The sequence below is a fragment of the Rhopalosiphum maidis genome, chromosome 3 (assembly GCF_003676215.2).
Source record: "Rhopalosiphum maidis isolate BTI-1 chromosome 3, ASM367621v3, whole genome shotgun sequence".
NCBI classification, from domain to species: Eukaryota; Metazoa; Arthropoda; class Insecta; order Hemiptera; family Aphididae; genus Rhopalosiphum; species Rhopalosiphum maidis.
In genome coordinates, this window is record NC_040879.1 from 43,415,202 (window position 1) to 43,434,129 (window position 18,928).

The window sequence follows — 18,928 nt, forward strand, 5'->3', positions numbered from 1 at the left end:
AATTACTATTGTCTATTACAGTTACTGATTTACTTTACTACAAAGTTAGCAATAATATATGATACTGTTATTCTAATATTTTTAAAAATAGTTATAATATTAATATTTTTTTGTGTTTAAGAAAAATAGGATTCTTTGATCGTGATTTTTATTTTTTTAAATACTATTGTTTTATACATATTTTATTTTAATCACTAAACAGTGTAAGCAGTTTAAATCATTCATTAATATTTTTAATGTATACTTCTTTACTAAAATATAAATCGAAGTAATAAATTAAAAAGCAGATGAAGTCTAAGGTTTATTATAAGATACAGAAATAGAGACTAGAAATTACAAAATTTTTCTTGGCTACATTATATTTTATAACAAATTTGAGGTTTAAAATATTAATATATTAACAAAATGTAATATGTATAATATACATTTGTTTCGTCAAAGAATCATCACAGTAAAATTATAAGCTACTGCTATGTAACCGCCTTAGAGGATATTTTCCTAGTTGACGTATACTATTCGTAGGCTCCCCTAACATTTATTCCTCGCCGTCTACCCATCACAACTTACAGCGGTGCATATTATACTTTAATTAATTATTATACCAATATATTAAATCTACATTATAATATTGCCTTTTATTATGAAATATAAATAATTATAAATATCTCAGAATTTGAGTGCCTTAGTGATTTCGAGTTTCAGTTACGCTGCCGTCCAATCAACTTAAAACCGGAATCAATTTAAACAATCAGTTTTACCACCATTTCTCACTTTCGTCATTTCTTGACAGAGCTAACAGCCGGGTCTTGGGTGCAGCTCCAGGTAGTTGAAAAGTTAGTATAAATTTATAAGAGTATAATGATAGATTTATATTAAAAATAAATGTATACCGTCAGCATAATGTATTAGGTTGTTATAGGTTCTTGTGAAATAAAAAATGTACATAATAAAAATTCTCAAAATCATGCTACTCTGATATGCGTGCGGTGTGCATAATATATGCGTATTCAAACATGATAGCTCGTAAATATTTTTGTAATGAATACTGATCACATTACTCACATTATTTTTAAGTCAATTTCGGGCCAGGTTTGTTGGAATTTTTTAAAAATAGGAACATCAGGACCAATATTATTTATTTTTAATTTAACTTCAAAAACACTTAATTAGCACTAATTCGAATATATGTCGCCTACAAGGTAAATATAAAAGATTTCGTCCCATCAGTTGTTCTAATATTAAAATTAGCCTTAGTATATAAGTATCAAACAATTTTATTTTATTTTTGAAGATTTGTAAGTATGTTATCGTAAAAGCAAGCATATAGAAAATATATTGAAAATTTGGTTTTTTTCAGAAAAAGGTAATAATTCTTATTTTATTCTAATTTTCACAGAAAATATTAGTTTTACCTGAAATTTTGTAAGAACATTATTTATAGACAATATCTAAATCTACAATTTAGATTCAATACAATTTTATTCCTAATGCAATAAATTTGAATTAAATCAGAAAAACCCTAAATTTAACCCATATAACTTTCGTATGGTAGTGAAAAAATTGGAAGGGTGAGAAATCAAAAATATTTAACTTTCCTTACCCCTTTTACTATATAAGAATCACCCTAAGGTATATTAGAAAATACAAAAACTGATTTGTACATATTCAATTCTCATTCTCCTTTGAAAATGTTTCGATTTCATTCAATATAAAAACAATTTGCCTTTACATATAAATCGTGACCACAGTAACTGTATGAGTGAGTATATTGTAAATTAATGTATTATATTTATTCAATATATATGACCACGTTTATAGTATATAAAACTCGTACATACACAACATTTAACACACGTTTGACATTTTACGTGTGAATCAAGTAAAACAAAAGTTTATGGTATGTTTACTTTTTGACTGAAAATGAAAGATCACGAGAAAAGTTTATGAAGCTCGCAGCTGATAGAAATTTTTCATTTGGGTGTTAAACTAATACGAATTACCTATATATTATGTTATAGAGTTTTATTACTATAATTTTTTTTTTATTATTATTTGATATAACCTATGTGTGTTTGGGCATATGAGTGACAAAGTTTTATGTTGAGTACTTCATGTACATTTTGATGCAAGATGTTTATCCAAGTGAACTGCAGTAAAGCGTTTTACGTACATCCGAAGAGGAATGGAAATTACATTGATGGATATTACCCGCAAGTTTCTTGTGTAATGTGAACAACAATAGCGGTTCTCTAAATATATTTTTTTTTTCATTTCTGAATACTATAGACATAAATCGGAGGATAAACAAAAACTATAGTAAGTATTGACATGACAATTTTATCAATTAAATTCAGATAAATATCAACACATGTATCCACCAACTGAAAATAAATATTTAAGTTGAACTCTAATATCATTATTATTATTATTATGTGTCAATACTTAATTGTTTAATTCTGTTTCATATAGGTACAAGGTACATATTATCATATTAACCGTAACTATATTATTATAAAGCAAGATTTAAAAACAATCGATTCAACGTACATATTTTAATTAATAATGCATGTCTTATCTCATAAGATAGAAATTACAAATTAATCTGGGGTTTGATTTAACTTGACTTATTTGTTATTTCACTATTTTTTTTTCAAACAAAAATATGTTTTTACATAATTTTTAGTAATTAAAGCACAGCATTTATCATTTTTGGTACCTATTCTTTTTATTTCACTTATTTTTAACTATTTGTTGAAAATTTAATATAACTTATCAACATTTTTAGAAGAGCTGTAATGCTGTATCCTGTATTACCAAGATGCAACTGGTATTTGTATTTAAAAAATAATGTGATTTTTGAGAAACGAAAAATTCTAATACAGGTATATCAATTTATATATTTATTATAAATATTTTATAAAAATACATTAAACATATTTAAAATAGGTAGGTATTTAATTTAAACAAGGACGTAGGTGATATAGCATGAAATGTTAAATACTTTTTATGATACACGTGAAATCAATTTTACATTATAATTATAATTATAAGTATTTTATGCAATAAAATAAAGTATTAAATGTAAACCTATAAAAAAAATTTTATCATAGTAAAAAAAATACATCTGTGCACATATTGGATTGTGGCGATTAAGTGAATCAAAATGGAATTAGTTATTATAATTTAAACCCTCTACAAAGATCAGATTTGAGTATTATATACAATTACTAAAGAGTCTATACCTATTACCTTCTACAATTAAATATAAAAATAACAATCCGGGTAAATTTAAGAGTTTCATTTTGAATAAAATCAAACTTTGATTTAGTGGCACCTCATAGTAATTACATTCATGATTTTAAGGAACAACAGCGATGGAAGCTTACTGGCCTTAGCTACAATAAACAATATTAAAAAGCTACTCTGTGAAAAAAAATAAATAGGAATTTTTTTTGTCTTTAGAGGTGGTAGCTTCATTATAATAAAAAAATTAAATAAATGGTAACCTCTACACATAATATGTGAACCTTTCGGTCTATGAATAGCTTCGTTTATATACAGTGAACGATTTTTTAATTCTTCGTAAAAAAGTATGAAAATTAATATATAAAACAGGGGTCGAAGACAAAACACCTCTCGATCGCAGACGCTCTTATAACAACAACAGATATGTGTGCTGTATATATGAATTTGACCCAATTTACCTCACAATGTTAGTGCTTAAGTAAAATCATTTACTTGCAAACCACGGTTAGTGCGTTATAATATTTTCATTTATAATATTAAATATATCAAATATTACCTGCATATTACATTACACTGGAAGCTAATAAATTAATATAGGAGATTATTTCGATATATTCCATCATTATAAACAAATATTATACAATTTTAAATTTTAAATTAATTATTTAAAAAACGATTTAAATAATAACTCGTATATTAACAAATTTAACACTCTGCAGGTACGACCTCTAAAGATAACTGTATATAAGCGTACACCTTTTATCATCTAACATTGACGAGCTTTCACTGTTCACAATTATATTTTATACATACAGTTATAGAATAATTATTAAATAAAAAAAAAAAAGGAAATTGTATACTTGATTTTATAGGATTGTTGTTATTTGTGACTTTTTTAAAGGAATATTATTTTTCGAAGAACTATTTATAATACATATATTAACATAAACCAGTTTTTTTTATCTTGAAATTTGAGTAAAATCTAACATTTTTTTTTTAATTTTTACACAAAATATATTTTACATATAACATAACATGAGATTTGTTAATATATAATATTTAAAAATAATAATTATTATTATTAATTGATGTTTATGATGCAAGTATCTACTCGATTAAATTATTATATTATGTACAATAACTATATTCAAACAAACTAATATTGTGAATAAAATATTTATTTTGAAGTGAGTAAATTCATTATATAATATTGTATTTAAGAGAAAGAAAATTTGATAGATAATTAAAGTATATGGATGAATTTGAAAGTTTCTGCGATATTTGATGCAAATATACCATCGTAATAGTACGAGGGCATATGATAATATTTTAGATCTCTATACTAGCTAAATAATATAATATTTTAGCATGTTTAAAATTTATAAATAAAATGATCAATTTATACTTGAACGATGTCTGTACTTATTATTGAACTTCTATTGAATACTATGGCTGGCAGTGTATATATACAATTACATAAACTATATCTATGCGTCGTGTTAACAATACTGAATAATATACGATTAGAAGTGCCACGATATAGGGGGATAAAACCTTACGGAAGTTCACATCTCATACAAATATAGTGTACATATTATAGACTAAGTTGTATAATAACAACACATAACATACAGTATTTATACATATATATAGCCACTGGACTTAAGGGTTAAAGCATATAACCTATGCATAGGGGTTTAATGGATATAAATTAGTATACAATAATATTGATTGGGACTATACATAATATATATCCAGTATACTATATTATATATGTCCATATTATAAGGGGCATCAAATTGTAATTTATACAAACGATTCGCAATGTCCGAGTAAATTGTATAATTCATTTTGCATTTGATCGACATAACTGAATTTCAAGAATTTGACCTATCTCCCCACAGCTATATTACCACATGTACAATACATATCATACAATTCGATATTTACAATAATTTTCTGCTATATATATTGCACATTTCGAAACTATTCAGACATTCAAAATAATATATTATATAGTCTATGTGACTATATATACTTAATATAATAAATATCGTCAATAAATTAATGATTTCATCCGGGGTTCATTGCACACATTGAAGTTGTTCACTTTGAATTTGCATTATTGTATTGTTGCTTTTATTATTATATTATCACGATTTTGATATTAAATATTCTATAAAGTGAAACGTGAACCAAAAAAACAAGAGAGTTACACATGAAACAGAGTTCTGAAACCTTTTAATATGATATTATACATATACGAGTTATAAATTTAACTCGCTTGAATTGATAAATTATTGATAAAAGCACTCGTAAAAAATATCTGGCAACTAAATACTATTTCATACAGTGATAACTGCAGAATAAAAATTGTAATTGTGATTTACTCAAATTTTTCATGAATAACTTAAAGTTTCAATTTTATTGTAATGTATAATACTTTAAAGCACTTGATAAAATAAAGATTTAAATAAACATGTTGTTATCAACAAAATGATTTACTTTTTAAAATAATAAAATATTTATTAAAGTACAAAGTGCACGTGTTTAAGTACATAGATCAAATTCAGGGCCGGAGTTCTACATTTTTGATTAGAGAGAAGTGATTAATAATCGTAATTTTCCGACTAATAATTAAGAAAATACGCTCTATAAAAAATTGAAGAATGTATTAACTTTACAATGGTATACACATATATATATACTTTTTATGTCTATCATAAACTTTAAGGGCAGTAAAAATGTTTTGATTTTCAACTTTGAGCCCCAAATATGGTTCCTGATAGCAAATTTGATTTATATTTTGAGGGTCAAAAATAAAAAAATTGCCCAATACTTTTTAAAATAAATTAAAAACTGTAATTTCGGAAAAAATGCATAAAATGTCTATTATTCATACCTCAGATTTGAAAAATTAAAATGACATTCATTATAAGATTTAAAATAGTTGAATTTTGCAAGTGAAAGGTATATCCCCCTCACTAAACCGTAACATATATAATATAAATAATAAAATAACAGTTTAAAAAACTAATACAATTTTAGTGTCTTAATATTATATTTTATTCATGTAGTTATATTATGTTCTTTATTTTTATTTTATTTCTTCACTAATTCTTTTAATTCCAAGTCACCCAAGTTTAATTGAATAATGGGAATATATGTATTGTTTAAATGTACTTATTTTAAATTATATGTTAGGTTTATTATTTATATGAACTCTAATATCCATAATATGCAATTTATCATGAAAAAGTATTGTAACAGCAGTATTTTTTTCTACAGTTATTTAGAACATTACGATGAGAAATATTAAGTTTAAATTTTCGATCGATTAATTACAGATTTGACCCAGTACAATTTGGACATTATTCAAATTATTTTCGTTTTATGACAATGTGTTTTGTTAATCTAAAATTTAAATTCATGAAATTACGATACGATTATGTTTAGATTTATGTGCATAATATTTATTTTATTTTTGAAGCTTGATGATTCTTATTTTATGCGCTAAAAATAAATATAAATATACTATAAATATCGAATATATCTGTTAGACTAAAATTTAAATGATAAAAATATTAAATTCTAATCAAAATTATGTATTAAAAAATAAACATTTTTTTCGTTAATGATTTTAACGATTTATTATTTTATAAAATTATTAATAAGCACACTGCAGTACATTAGTGCTATTACATTATAAGTTATAATCATATCATTATAGGTATACGTAATTAAAAGATGAATAACATATTTTACGTTATGATAGTTATAATTATATCTATCAAGTTTTCTATAATTTTTAGAATGTCTAGAATATTCCGATAAATGTTGATAAAAATAAATTCTGTAACGTTGAAACAATTTTTAATTTTTGACTACATCGTATAACAATTTGATAAAATACATAATAAAACTTCTAATTTCCAATTATCAGGTTCATTGAAATCAAAATAGTAATTGAATAGTAAAATAACTTTTAAATGCCCGCAGTGTAGTCATGTGTATATTATTCAAACGTACTGCCAAACGCATGTATTTTTAAACAGTAGTCTGTATTAGCTGCTTTCACTTTACTTTAAAATTCAGATAATAAACAGACACGTTTGGATGTTTATTAAAATCGTCTTTAACTTAAGAACTGTTGTTTATAATATTTTTTTAAATACTATCTTCAGGATTTGTCTAAAAAAAATTAAATAAATAATATTTTATGTAAAAATAACTTCTTTTAATAATAAATTATAAAAAAAATTCTGCCAAACAAACATTTTCTATAGGAAATTAAATCAATATATCTCGTATATATTAAACTTGTTATATTGTAATCCTAATTTATAAAATATATTTATTAGTATCTACGATATAAAATAATATTAGAAAAGTAGCTAAGATTAGTAATGCTCCCCTAGAAAATGAATCTACCAACATATTTTACAGTATGTTGAATAAAGATTTATCAAAAATAAAATATATTGTATAATATCAAAATACTATTTATTATCAGAATACACGTATACCTATTATTTATTATTTAGATTGTGAGTAGAAACCATTTATTTACTTGTATGCAGTTATATTATAACAATGGGAGTGTATTTTCTATTCTGAAAAACTATTTGGAATCGGTCTAATAAATATTTATTATAACTTATAAGTTGTAGAATATATTATACAGTGTATTTATAGAAAATTAGTCGCGAATGGTGTGATTCAGAAAAAAATATTGTATAAGTTATCAAAATTAAGTTGCAAAAATATTGTTTGATGAGTAAAAATGAATGTGTCATTTATTATTTATTAAATTGGGAATTGGCATAATAATAAGCATAATTTTACATAAAATAATGCATTTTTCAATTGAAAATAAACATTGTTTTTTGAAATAATCATCGTAAAATAGAATAAGATATGTATGTAAGTAATAAAACTTAATGTATTGACAAATATTCAATACATTTTCGAACGTTTATACAAATATTTTCTATAATCACTTAAAAAGTTTATATAGGAATATGCTAATATAAACCCAAGGTACATAATATAGTGTACTAAGATAGATCCATTTAATCGTTTTATTTTTTATTTTTAAATATTTTTCACTTATTTCAATATTCAATGTATAATTATTATTTTAATAATACTGGCCTGCACTTCAGCAAATAAAGCGTCATGACTAATAATATTACTATAATACTATAGTCGAGAGTGGCAGCACATCAATCAGCCACAGTTTCCTGTCGGTGCTATTTGTTATAGTAATTATTTTTCAAACAATTATTTTAGTGCTTAAATTATATTTGTAATTTTAATATTTTCGTTCGTAATTCTTATAGTTTAACAACTATTTGTCAATACTTGACAATATAACTATAACATAACTATATGAGTCGATAGCGAAAAAGGGCGAGTTTTTACATTAATATTATTTATTAGAACCATAATAATACGAACACGTTATTTTGTATTACAATGTATATTAATTAGGTACCTGTCGAGAACAGTCATAGCTAAAATAATAGTATCCGTAGATATTTTAAATCTCAGATTCTAAAATCGTATAAATTAAAAAACTATTGGTAAAATTTATATATTATATGTATACCTAAATAGGTACTTTTAAGTAATAATGTTTTTGTGTAGAATAATTTAAGTGACCCATACAACAAGTATGAAAAACTGTATGTGCGTTTTTCTCTAAAATTTGTATACTTACAATTTATTATGATATAGGTATACAGTATAGACTATATTACGGTAGCAAAAACCAAACCAACTTGTAATTTAGCAGAAAAAATACGTTCATTTTTGTAATGGAAAAAAAACTTTTAAATTAGTTTTACGTTCGGCGTAGGTTAGACATGTTCGCGTGTGTGAATAAGAAAAACAACAAACACACAAATGGGGTCTGAGTGGTTCATTTGTAAGTGGTGAGTTTTGTGGTGGGGAGGGGGGACTTGGAAAATCGGAATGAGCCAAACTATTGTTGCAATTCAAACCGTGTCCGGGCCGTACCTACGATTTGGGGGACGGGCCAAGGGATCTCGAGGACGGATCGTAGTGTACGTTTATCATAATAATAATTAGTTGTAATAGAACTAAAAATTATAATAACAGAGCAGATTTTTAATCGGTCAACGACAAGGGGAAGTATATAATATTAATAATTAGGTACCTACCTCGTATGCAATATTGGATAATGCGATGATATTGCGTAGCAGGTCCCACTTTAAGCAGTGTTCGAACTTCTCAGCCAGACGTTTCTCTCTTGGTACCGTCGGAGTTTATTATCACGTTTGTACCGTCGGAGTACTAGCGATCGGACTTTAAATTTTTATCAAACGTTATCAAACTATGAATATAATTATATATATATATATATATATATATATATTATATTATAATATACGCGTGACGGACTAACAATAATATGATCCGTTTAGCTGCATTTGTGTAATAATAATAATAATAATAATAATAATAACGGGTCGAAATTAACGAAAGAAATACTACGAAAAAAAAAATGAAAAGAAAACGTACGTGGAGGAAAGAAAAATAAATTTGCAACGAAAATGTCACAGATCGAAAATCGTACGAATCGCCCGCGCAAAACAACGACCGGCGTGCGTGGTCCCGACGGCGGACGTGCTGGGCGCGTGGCTGGACGCGGCGGACTGACGAGTGACGACGACGGCCGTACGATGTCTTTCGTTATGTTATAATTTTCGCGTGCCGACGCGGTGCGAGAGAGAGACGCGCGCGCGAGAGACTCGTCGTCGTGTGCTGCCGACCGGTGTTCGGCGCTGACGGCGCGCGGCGGCGGCGGCGATATTATAAAACGATGTATGCCGCCGAACCGGCTACGGCGGCGCCGCCCTCGGGTTTATTACAGAAGCCCGGGCCACCAAGACGCGCGCATCCATCAAAACGACGACGACTCTACAAGCCCAAAAAATAATAATACATAAATTATTATTTTTTACAACTCGAATATTATAAAATTATATGTCGCCGACCTATAACACGTCCGTAACAATAAGAACACGAAACCAATACAATACTGCAAAATAAAAATATCGGCAATATAAAATAAAATATAGAGCCAACATAATTATAATATAAAAGTATATAAATAATATTAAATAGTTGATTCCGTTATTGTTTTAAATTTTCAATTCTACAAATAATACTATACTTACTTATAATTATTATTGTATAATATTTTTATATACTTATTAGTCATTAAAAATTAATTAAAAAGTTATATTGTTAACTATTAAAATATTTTTATCTATACTTGAATTCAAGTTATTTAGATAAATAGATAATAGTTATTATAATATTAAAATGCTGCTATATTTTATACTAACGACATACGTGTATATGCAGCAGTTAATGCTCATTATAAGGAGTGGGTTTATATGCACCTAAGATATCAAGATTAGATGTTGAATATAATCAAAAGTTAATGCGAATGTTTTTTAGTCCATGCTTTATACTTTGGACTCCATGACCAAAATAGTTATAATTTGACATTTTAAAATTCCCGTTAAAATATTAATTCGCATTAAAGCGTTTACATGCATTTCTTAATTCCGGAGTAAGAATTAATTCGATTTGACAAATCGAATTAAATAATAAATGCGCATCAGTTTAATACGAATTACAAATGCGTTTATATGCACCTAACTCTCAGGCTAACTCAATGCACATTGAGTTAATGCGCATTAATTGCTGCATATAAACGCAGTAATTATGTCTATGCTATGGTTAATATTAGAGATATTATTTATATTTTTTTTGCGATATTTGAGTGATGATATTTAGGTTATCTGGTGTTTTACCAGTGATATTTTTTTTATTTCAATAGTATTTATATTAGCATTGGAAAAACAATATCTATACGTTTATAAAACCAAAAACACCCAAGGTATATGTATTATTTATTTATTTTTTTATTGGTTTTTTTTTGTTACCACTAAATCAAGACTTCACAATTCGACGTCTTGATTTTAAACGAAGTTTTATACATAATCGTATAATAATATAAAACATTTCATAAATCATCTAATATAAGCAAAAGATCAATAAGCTGAATATGAAAAAAAAAAACATTTAAAACATTTTATAATATATTATTTAGTTTACCTATTTAGGTACACATGGTAGTAAGGATAACTTCCTAATAATTTACCATTTTAACTCGTCGCGTACACACTTATTTCGTAACTTGACATTACCTCGTATACACTTCGACATTACAAATCGCTGTAATATAATATGATGTGTTAAATTTGATTTCAGTGATGAATCACTGCATACGAAAAAAGCGATTTTTAGTAATGGCAGATCTGTTAGCCTATAATAATTGAGAAGGATATTAGAGAAAAACGCGGATTTTTATTTAAAACAAAATTTTGAAAATATCAATTAATTTATTTTGATGTAATTCAATAACTAATAAAGTAATAGATACTTTCAATTTTCACTATATTATATTTATATTATTATTTCTATATATAGTAATTGATTCAATTATACTTTGAGACAATATTTTAAGTATATTAAGATATTAATATTATACATTTATACGTGATGCTGAGAACAATTATCTAATTTATTAGCAAAAATATTACACTTGTGATTTTTACTGTCATTTTTATATACTAGAAATTAAACAGTATACTGATTATAATCAAAAACATAGAAAAATAACTATAATGTCCCCCTACTATTATGGCAATGCATTGTTTACTATAAGTATTATAATTCAATTGAAATCATTACGATCATATAGTAATTATTATTATTATTATTATCATCATTGATAATACAAACTTTTATATTTTTTCTTCATAATACCTAAGTACTTAATAAATAATAAAATGTTATCAATTTTTTATATTGCTAAAATAATTATACCATTTGTACATCTTGACATTATTAGATAAATTGCATATTTTTATTACATTTATTAGGTACAGTTTTATTTTATATCATTTGATCTCTTGTTTTTCAGTCATGTCAATTTAAAATAGTATAAATTAGATGCGCTTGAAGAATTTATTGTTATTATAAGCTCAAAATCATCATTGCAGATAACTTTATAATTTCATTGCTATAAAATGTGCGATACAAGAAAAATATTAAAATAACGTAATAATTCACGGTAAACATATTGTAGATAACAATGTAGATGTTTATATTTTAGTATAATAAACTTTTCTGGTATGTGCGCTCGTTTGTCATCGTATTAAAAATAACTCATTAAAAGTTTTTACATTTTCATTGTAATTACAAATTGACTTTTTAGTTAACATATATTGTTGATTAGCACGTCTTAAAGGTAACTAATCAACACGTATGGATAAAATCGTTTTTCGCGAAGCCCGTTAATATTTCAAGCTTTGCGTACTTGAAACCATAGTTACTATATTATGTATGTCAATGATAATGGTAGATGAATAGTTAATTGTTATATTACTTCACATCATTAAAATTTTATGTAATATCGATAATTGGTTTTACTAATGTCATGTAACTCTTGATATATGTACATAGTATTATATATACATTTTATTTATATTTTTATACCATATGCATGTAGTATACTATATAGTTAAAACAACAGTTATAATTGATATATTTCATTAAGTTGATAACTAACTATTTGTTACCTATTTATTAAAATTTAAATTAAATAAATATATTTTTTTTTTTTATTTCAGACTTGAAATTTTACATTTTTGTAGGCTATTTATTAATCATAACAATGCTTTTATTTAAAATTATAATTATATATTATTATTATAATTGTTAATGATACTGACATGTTTTTGATTAAAAAAAAATATATCTTTTTTTATCATTATATTTATAGTTTTGACATTTTTTGATCATTATTTTTGTGCATTAAATATTTTTATTTATTAAGTAAAATAAAGCTTGAAAAAATTTTTTTCTAATTGTTTGAAAAATTGTTATTTAAGAATAATCAAAGACCGAATAAGTAGATGATTATTTTTAGTGAACTATTAAATAATTGTAATACATTTATTAATCACTTAGTCAATTTAGTTAAACGGTCGAAGGCGCCAGATTTAATCTTTGCAAGTTATTCGCAAACGGGAACGTGGGTTCGAACTCTACACCTAGCAATAATAACTAATAATCTTTGTCATTACTTTTCCTCAGCCTGATACTCGACAGAAGACTCGCCTGGGTCCCCATCTCAAAAGTAAAAGAAAGCAACTCAACTGTCGCTTACACCAAATAAAACTACTACTCAAATCATGCATGATCATCTCGAATCGTTTACTTCTTTACAAAATTCTTCATCGACCAATCTAGTCATATCGCATTGCTGTCTAAGAAACTGTTAAACACTCAAATCTCAGAACGATCTAAGCGTCCCAATCTATAAACCTAAAAGTTCCTACTATGAACCAGAATACAGCCACGTTCTACTCCAGAAACTCTAATTTAAAACACAATATCACTCAAACCAATTCAAATCCATACTGGGCACAAAATCACTTCCAGACAACTGAACCGAAAACGGTCAAGAGATCTCTTTAACGCTTTGTAACTTTCCAATATTTCTACTATTTAAAATCTTTGTACAGGTAATTCTAATGTGAGTTTTATTTTTACCACCCCATCATTATCAACTTCCTCTACTTAACTAAATTTGCATGTAGTATAGATTGTAAATACTCAATAAATGACATTAAAAAAAACAAAAGAATAATTAATTATGTATACAAAAATAGTACTAAATAGTATTATTACTATATTGATGTATTTATGATTAAAAATGATAATTTATTATGTTTACTATGTTTATTCATAATATAATCTATCCCCCATATTTTTAGCCATAAAGGAATTTTGATAAATTTAAGTTTAAGTTTAAAGATTTTAACTCTTAAATAAAAATTAGATTAGGTGAGAACAAATATACCTAATAATTATCATTAATAAATTGTTAGAATTTTAAAAATTCAATTTAAATAATTCGTCAACTCTAAATTAAATTGATAAATATGTATATTATATACATATATTTTTTTCTATCAAATCTGGAAATAGACTTTAAAAATGGGTTCTTAATTGAAGGCTTGGAGGCAAGCCTCAAGTTTTTTTTTTTTAATCAACATTTTTCATTTATTCAAATATTAAATAATTAATCTAAACTTTTACTTTTAAATTGTATCCTTTCTTGTTGATAAATCAAATATTTTTTTTTAAGAAGTAAGTTATATTCAAAACTATTCTTACTCATTATTTAATTCACAATAAAGTAAACTGTATTTATTAAATGTTTTACAACTCGGCTAATTTGACTAAGACTGAAGGGGGAAATGTGAATCCATTAACTGCAATGTAAAAGATTAACGTTATATTTAAGACTTGTTTTATTGTTATTATATGTAATTGTTTCACTGAGGATTTTATTACATTTAAAAATTATTGACAAAAGTTATATGTATTAAAATAACAAAAGAAGAAATAGGTATAATAATGTAAATTAATAATTATATAAGCATAATTTATTAATTAATTACTTAAAACTATAATATTATTATATGATAGTTTAACTCGTAGATATATCCAATGCCTCTGGCTAAGCTATTTTTTATTTTTGTTAACACAGTGTTTGTACAATCTTTTAGAGTATGTTTCCGAAATCACATGATGTAAGAATGCATATTTTCATTATGCATTACAATAATAAAATAACATTATGATCACACGGCGTCTTGGATAGGCTATTTGGCTACATCAATGTCATGTAGTGTCATATTTTATAAAAACATATTATAGTACACCAGTTTGTTCAATTACACAAAAATTATATGCGTCTTATTAAAATATATATTCTATTGATTATAAGAAAATTAATATTAATCTTTTAATAATATTATAGTTTAAACTAGTATTATAGTATATGAATTTGTGATTTGATACAGAGCGTACTTTATCTAGTCAGTGTAGATCGATTGCACTTTTACCACCGATTTTTGTATATAAAAAAATAAAAATTTCCGTGAAGTGACTAAATAATATTTGGCCATATAGTTTCACACATAATGAATGTCCCAAAGTTATTAAAATAACGAAAATACATCCCATATAAATCAGATATGATGTTTATGATAATTTCATCGAAAAGAAAAGTGAAATAGAAATATATTGAATTGACTATCATAAATTGATTCAATGAAAACTACATGCTGATAAACGAAATATTATTAGAACATAAATAAATTATTATTCTTTCTAAAAATTTTAATTAAGATTATATTATTGTTAGAAATTTAAAACTTCCATTAGCCGATTTAATTTATCAAATTGTAATATTTCATAATTTTGCAAATAAAAACTGTTAATTAATGTTTAAATTTGTCATTTATTCATCACTTCAGTGCTTTCAGTGTATTTTAATTATTTTGCACATTGTTCAATGTACAATTCGAAAAGTTGTGTACAGTTTTATGTAATAATAAGTTATGACCTGTGATTTTTATTGAACGATAATAAAATCATAATATACAATCCCTTGTCATTAAAGGTAGTAGGTAGATATATGTTGTGTTTTTATAGAATTATATTTTTTGGAACATAATTTTTTTAAGCAATTTTTAAAACCATATAGTATAAAATAAATATATTTTAATTAATGTAATGTATCAAGGATTAAAATGCTTTGACAACCATTTACGCGTAGCTTTGATAAACATTTTGAATAAAATAATTTCACCAATTTATTATTAAAATTAAATATTAATTATTTGTATTGGTGTGTTGGTGTTATAAAAAAAAACTAAAATCCTTGCACGAAAAAACTAAAATTATGAAGGAAAAAAATAATAATAGGTATACTAAATATTTAATATACACTATAATATTTGATAAAAAAATTATAAATATTTATTATTTTTTATATTATAATATTCGGTGGTACCAGAGGTGTATTAGCGAGGGAAGTATTAGAATATACCCCCCTCATTGGTCATTTTTTTTGCTGACAGGTATAATAATATCGTACCTACATTACAGAAATACAGAATAAAATTATTGAAAATGCTACACTTTGTTATAATACTAAATATTGATATATTAAGTGTTTGGAAATATTATGGTTGATTCCCGTAGTCCATACATTACTTACTGCTAAATATGATTGAAAACAATTCGTTTCATAAATTGTAAAATGTCGTCAATCGTTATTATTGTCAATAACCATCCGGATATTATAATGCTTTTAATAATTAGCGTTTGGTTGCAATTTTAAAATATATTACAAGGCGAGAATATGTATATATAAATAAGCATTCTAAAAAATAAATTCCAATAATTCAATGGAATACAAATCAAAATTAAACTTAAACATTAAAATATGAGTTATTTTTATAATTTATTATTGCATTACTTTATATTTAATCCGACATAATAATTCACTACTCTGTACTCATTATAGTCGCACACTCACGCTAATGCACTATTTTTCCTGTCTTAATCCTATATATAAATTTGTATATCTATCAATACTATCTACATATTGTATTTTCATGGTTTTCTCCTTTATATAAAAAAATAATTATGAATAATAAATCTTCAAAACAAAAAAATATAGTTCTATAAATTTATATGTGTACATACTGATAATAATAAATATATAAATCCTCAATATTTTTGATAAACTGTGATAATGATAAGTGTACTCTCCCCCATCAAGTAAATGATATATTTTTCAACGTATATACTCCCTCAATAAAATCTTAAATACGTCACTGAATGGCACACAAGCAAAATGTGAAACAAATTTATTCTAAAATGAGCTAATTTTAGGAAGAAATGAAAAGTGAAACTAAATGTTTACCCATTGGTGCACTTGAATCACTCTGTAGATTTTAATTGTACCTCATCATTGAGTAAGTCAGTGTAATAGATCATTAATTATGGATCAAATTAATTGAGAAGAATATATTAAATTTGAATTATGAGGTATGTCGATACCGATGTACCTACCGTATAATAATATGTTTATTATAGCGAGGGTAACTGTATGATTCGTTTTAATAAATATCTAGCGTAAAATATATCTAAATAATTTGAAAACTAATTGTTCATACAGAATGTTAATTTGAGCAATAATGGAATATTTAAAATGTCTACAATTAATACTTTTCAAATTACAAACACATTTGTAAAAATTATAATTTTAACAGAATTCTAACTTTAAACACTATAATAATTTAATTCTAATTATAAATTTTAAAATGGTTTTAACCGTTTTTAGTATGATTAACTTCTAATTAGTAATAGTTTTTAAATTTCTTAACATAGAAAAAAAAAACCAAAAAAATTTTTAATTTCAAATATTTATAAAATTTTGGAAAATTATATAATATTATTAGTCAGAAAATAATATTACTGTATACTGTATTACTGTTAAGTTTCAAGTAATCACAGTTATTCGTTTAATGTTAATTAAAAAATAGGTAAGCAAAATGATACCGCTCTATTATATAGTTGTTGTCGAGCGTAATGGGTAAATTATTGTATAAAAAAAACATTAATTTTCTCAGAATCTAAAACATGCATGTAAAACTAATACATTAATTACTTCGCTCAGAAACTAAAATAAGTGCGACACAATTTATTAATTTTGGATAAGTAACTGTAGAAGAGTAGACAGATAAATTGCTACATTTGAAAAATAACTATTATTATATTTATAAAATTAGTATATATTATAATTTGCTCTAGCGATACACTATATTATTTTATATTCATTAGTTTCAAAAATATATATATCATGATTCCCATAAAAAAAAAAAACATTTAATAATATTAAAACATTTTTATAATTTTATTTATTCATTATGTCCAAGGTGAGAAAAATTTACAAAGTATATTATTTAGTTTACTAAAAAAACACAAAGAATCAATAAAAAAATCAAAATTAGTGAAATTATTACAAAGTTTAAACACACAGTTTAACGGGTTATACTAACTGTAATTCTGGCGAAGGAAATCAATACGAAATAATAAATTACTAAGAGAGTTGCATGTCAATACATTAAATGAAATTTTAGTTATTAAATCAGAACAATCAATATCATTTTTAATAAGTTTTTATATATAAATAACATCATTAAATAATCGGTGTTTGTACAATGGATCCAGACCATAGTATTTAGCAACATCAGAAATATCATTATATGAAAATCTTAATTTGGTTGCTAAAAATTTTGAAATGTAATTTTGAATACTTTCAAGTTTATTTACACAAAAATCAGTTAATGAGTTTTTGAATACAGAAAAGTATTTTAGAGTGGAACGTACTAAAGAACAATAGACTACTTAAAGTATACAAGTGGGATTATTAAATTCCTACGTATTTGCGTCTAATAAAACCTAATTTTTACTGCTTTTTTTTATAAAATTTGTTTCAGGTGTAATATAAATTATAAGTCAATATATAACCAAACGTCTAAGTCTTTTACAAAAGAAACTATATTCAAGGATATATTATGAATCTTAATAATCTTATAATTAAATATTTAATTATATTGGTAGACTATGACGTATGAAATAAATTTATTGACATTTATTAATATTTATGTCTAATTTGTTTATGTTACACCTCTTAGAAAACATATTTTTC

The 18,928-nt window shown here is 24.6% G+C and overlaps 1 protein-coding gene across 5 annotated transcripts in view; it reads right to left on the reverse strand.

Moving 5' to 3' along the window:
- Nucleotides 1-9,964, reverse strand: part of LOC113557091 (RNA pseudouridylate synthase domain-containing protein 2-like) — a 409,393-nt gene extending 399,429 nt beyond the window's left edge. For 4 of the 5 annotated variants that reach the window (XM_026962400.2, XM_026962399.2, XM_026962398.2 and 1 more), the window contains exon 1: nt 9,432-9,964. The gene's annotated coding sequence lies outside the window, so the exon portion shown is untranslated. Of the gene's footprint in view, nt 1-9,427 lie in introns of all 5 variants that reach the window. The other variant, XM_028188634.1, reaches the window with a different exon arrangement.
- Nucleotides 9,965-18,928: the final 8,964 nt, after the last annotated feature.